Source organism: Oncorhynchus clarkii, chromosome 5 (genome assembly GCF_045791955.1).
Source record: "Oncorhynchus clarkii lewisi isolate Uvic-CL-2024 chromosome 5, UVic_Ocla_1.0, whole genome shotgun sequence".
Taxonomy (NCBI): domain Eukaryota; kingdom Metazoa; phylum Chordata; class Actinopteri; order Salmoniformes; family Salmonidae; genus Oncorhynchus; species Oncorhynchus clarkii.
In genome coordinates, this window is record NC_092151.1 from 82,058,656 (window position 1) to 82,063,203 (window position 4,548).

Here is a 4,548-nt window from a genome sequence, read left to right on the forward strand (position 1 = left end):
GGATAACGATGCAGATGGTATGGCTGCTTCGAAAAACTTCGAACTACTGTTTCAAATGAAAATATAATATGAAGATATGAGTGTATCCAGTAGCCACGGTGGTACAGTACATTATACTGGTCTATGTGTTATAGCTGGGTAGGGTATTATGTAGTATCATAGCTAGGTGAGAGGGACTCACCTGTCTTGAGGTTGATAGACTTGGACGTAGCCATGCCTTGGCAGATGTTGTTGTGTGCGGTGACGGTGACGTTGTACACCTGGCTACAGGCCATGTTGTAGAGGGCACAGTAGGTGTCACTGGTGTTGCAGCTAATAAGGTGACCCTCCTCCGTCACTGCCTCAGCGCTGTACAGGGTAGCACCCTGACTCACATCCCACAACACCTGGCCTATGGTCAGGCTGTACTTAGCACTCAGGTGGAAAGGTACACAGGGCTCTGAGAACAGACAAGATAAGGTAGACTTGGAAGTGGGGAGATCCCATCGCACGGATCTAATTGCAATATTATACCACATGTAGAAGGTTTAGTGTATCGGTAACTGCCCAAATAATGGAAACACTGAGGGATACAAAGTGTATTGAAAGCAGTTGCTTCCACACATGGTGTGGTTACTGAGTTAATTAAGCAATTAACATCCCATCATGCTTAGGGTCATGTATAAAAATGCTGGCCAGCCCATTATTTTGGCTACTATGGCTATTCCCCCATAGGATGACAATACCCCCATCCACAGGGCACGAGTGGTCACTGAACGGTTTGATGAGCTTGAAAATGATGTGAACCATATGCCATGGCCGTCTCAGTCACCACATCTCAACCCGATTTAATACTTCTGTGAGATTCTGGAGCGGTGCCTGAGACGCGGTTTTAGTGCTGAGCGGTTAGTGCTTTTTGAAGTCGTTTCGGTTTCAGAATAAAAAAATGATCACGGTTTTCGATTTCGCTTTCAATGTTGTTGTTTTTTAACATTAAATGCACTATGTATTATGTGGGTTGAATTCTGTAACAACACTGAATAAAACAATAAAAGTGGCAGTAACTGCCCATTACTGCTTATCACTTAATAACCATCATTTATTCTTCTTTGGACCCTGTGTTAACAAACCTCCACATGAGCTTCAATGCCATACAACTCTCCTTCCTTGTCCTCCAACTGCTCTTAAATGCTAGAAAACTAAATGCAGGCTATTCAACCGATCGCTGCCCTCACCTGCCCGCCCGTCCAGCATCACTACTCTGGACGGTTCTGACTTAGAATATGTGGACAACTACAAATACCTAGGTGTCTGGTTAGACTGTAAACTCTCCTTCCAGACTCACATTAAGCATCTCCAATCCAAAATTAAATATAGAATCAGCTTTATATTTCGCAACAAAGCATCCTTCACTCATGCTGCCAAACATACCCTCGTAAAACTGACTATCCTACTGATTCTTGACTTTGGCGATGTCATTTACAAAATAGCCTCCAACACTCCACTCAGCAAATTGGATGCAGTCTATCACAGTGCCATCTGTTTTGTCACCAAAGCCCCATATACTACCCACCACTGCGACCTGTATGCTCTTGTTGGCTGGCCCTCGCTTCATATTCGTTGCCAAACCCACTGGCTCTAGGTCATCTGTAAGTCTTTGCTAGGTAAAGCCCCACCTTATCTCAGCTCACTGGTCACCATAGCAGCACCCACCCATAGCACGTGCTCCAGCAGGTATATCTCACTGGTCATCCCAAAAGCCAATTCCTCCTTTGGCTGCCTTTCCTTCCAGTTCTCTGCTGCCAATGACTGTAACGAACTGCAAAAATCACTGAAGCTGGAGACTCATATCTCCCTCCCTCATTAACTTTAAGCACCAGCTGTCAGTGCAGCTCACAGATCACTGCACCTGTACATAGCCCATCTGTAAATAGCCCATCTGTAAATAGCCCATCCAACTACCTCATCCCCCATACTGTTATTTATTTGATTTATTCTGCTCCTTTGCACCCCAGTATCCCTACTTGCCCACTCATCTTCTGCACATCTATCACTCCAGTGTTTAATTGCTATATTGTAATTATTTTGCCACTATGGCCTATTTATTGCCTTATCCCCCTTATCCTACCTCATTTGCACACACTGTATATAGACATTTTCTATTGTATTATTGACTGCATGTTTGTTTATTCCATGTTGTTTGTGTCGCACTGCTTTGCTTTATCTTGGCCAGGTCGCAGTTGTAAATGAGAACTTGTTCTCAACTAGCCTACCTCGTTAAAGAAAGGTGAAATAAAAATAATCACATTACTTATTACATTATTTCAATTTGTGTATATTTGTTTTATTTGATGACTATTTTTAATTCCAAGTCATCATCTCATCTCTATAGAGCTGCTGCCTATGCTGTCTGACAAAATCACTATTTTAGTAGTTATTCAAAGTAAATAAGGCATACTTTTATGACTTCTGAATACCAACTATCCCTTGCGAAGCAACTTCTTTCTATCTCTCTCAATCATGTGTTCTTTCTTCTATCAGTCTCCGTATCTGCTCCGCATAGACCGAACAAGTGTAAGCAGAGATGGTCATTGTAGTTAATACCACATTTTCTACGCTAAACTATGTAGAATATTAGCCTGTTGAAAACTACAACTCTCTACTACAACGCACAGTTCAGGTTTTATCTGCACATTGACCTCACAAAGTGGAATTCAAATAATTGAACTGACATCGGTCAATTAGTTGTTTAAAAAATGAAAAATAACTATAATGTCAGTTAATCACTCAGCACTACAGCGTTGTCCAGCACCATCAACAAAACATCAAATTATGAAATTTATTGTGGAATAATGGTGATGCATCCCTCTAATAGAGTTCCAGACACATATAGAATCTATGCCAAGGTGCATTGAAGTTGTTCTGGCTCGTGGTGGCCCAACGCCCTACTAAGACGCTTTATGTTGGTATTTCCTTTATTTTGTAAGTTACCGGTAAATATCATTACATTCTAAAGTATTTTTTTGTCAGGGTAATATACAATAACATGGAGGAAGCATCAACTGACCAGTGACCAGTTGTCCTGTCATGGTAGCCATGCTACTGCAGCTCTCTCCCCAGGCCTGTACAGACACAGAGTAACTCTCTCCGCAGGCCAGGCCCCCCAGCTCACAGAAGGTGTTGCTGGTCTCACAGGTGACGGCGTGACCGGACAGGGTGGTGGCTGTAGCCACGTAGGACACAGTCCCGGCACTCATAGACCAGGACACCATGGCAACACGGGCCTCGCAGTCCATCACTGTCTCGATGTTACGAGGCGCACAGGGTGCTGGTGGAAGAGAGAGAAGGATAGAGGAAGAGAGTAGTCTCGGAAGTACAAGTTAGGTCAAATATAAGTCATATGGGTTCAGTTTTTCAGTGCTTTGCCTACAACATTGATATAAATGGTGAACAAAACAGGCCCTGAAATGGATATTCAGGAAAATGTATGTTTGACTGCAGACTGACAGACTGACCTAAGTATGGTTCCCTCTAGATAGAGGGACTGTGTGTGAGACTTCCTTATCCCTTCCTACCTGCGTGGGTGTCGGTGACATCAGTAGATGGGCTGCTGCATGATCCGTCGGAGGCAGCTACAGTGACATGGTAGATATGACCACAGCTGAGTGTGGTGACGTTACAGGAGGCTGCTCCACTCAGGGCTTGACAGGTGGTGGAGCTTCCGTCGCTGTCCTGCAGGGTGGCTATGTAGGAGTCAGCCCCCGAGCTCTTAGACCACGACACGTGCATGGCGTTGGCTGTACAGTCCATCACAGTGGACACAGTGGCAGGAATGCAGGGTGCTGAAGGGGTACAGGCATAGACAGGGACATGGTTAGGTTTGGGTTTAGGGTGATACGTCAGGGCTTAGTGTGCGGTGTACTATGCAGTGTATGCGTGTTATATGAGTGTTCACCAATGGGCTGGATTTTTTTACATCGCTGTGAGTGTTTATGAATATCTACAGTTGAAGTCAGAAGTTTACATACACCTTAGCCAAATACATTTATACTCCGTTTTTCACAATTCCTGACATTTAATCCTAGTAAAAATTCCCTGTCTTAGGTCAGCTAGGATCACCACTTTATTTAAGAATGTGAAATGTCAGAATAATAGTAGAGAGAATAATTTATTTAAGCTTTTATTTCTTTCATCACATTCCCAGTGGGTCAGAAGTTTACATACACTCAATTAGTATTTGGTAGCATTGCCTTTCAATTGTTAAACTTGGGTCAAACGTTTTGGGTAGCCTTCCACAAGCTTTCCACAATAAGTTGGGAGAATTTTGGCCCATTCCTCTTGACAGAGCTGGTGTAACTGAGTCAGGTTTGTAGGCCTCCTTGCTCGCACACACTTTTTCAGTTCTACCCACAAATTTTCTATAGTATTGAGGTAAGGGCTTTATGATGGCCAATACAATACCTTGACTTTGTTGTCCTCAAGCCATTTTGCCACAACTTTGGAATTATGCTTTGGGTCATTGTCCATTTGGAAGACCCATTTGCGACCAAGCTTTAACTTCCTGACTGA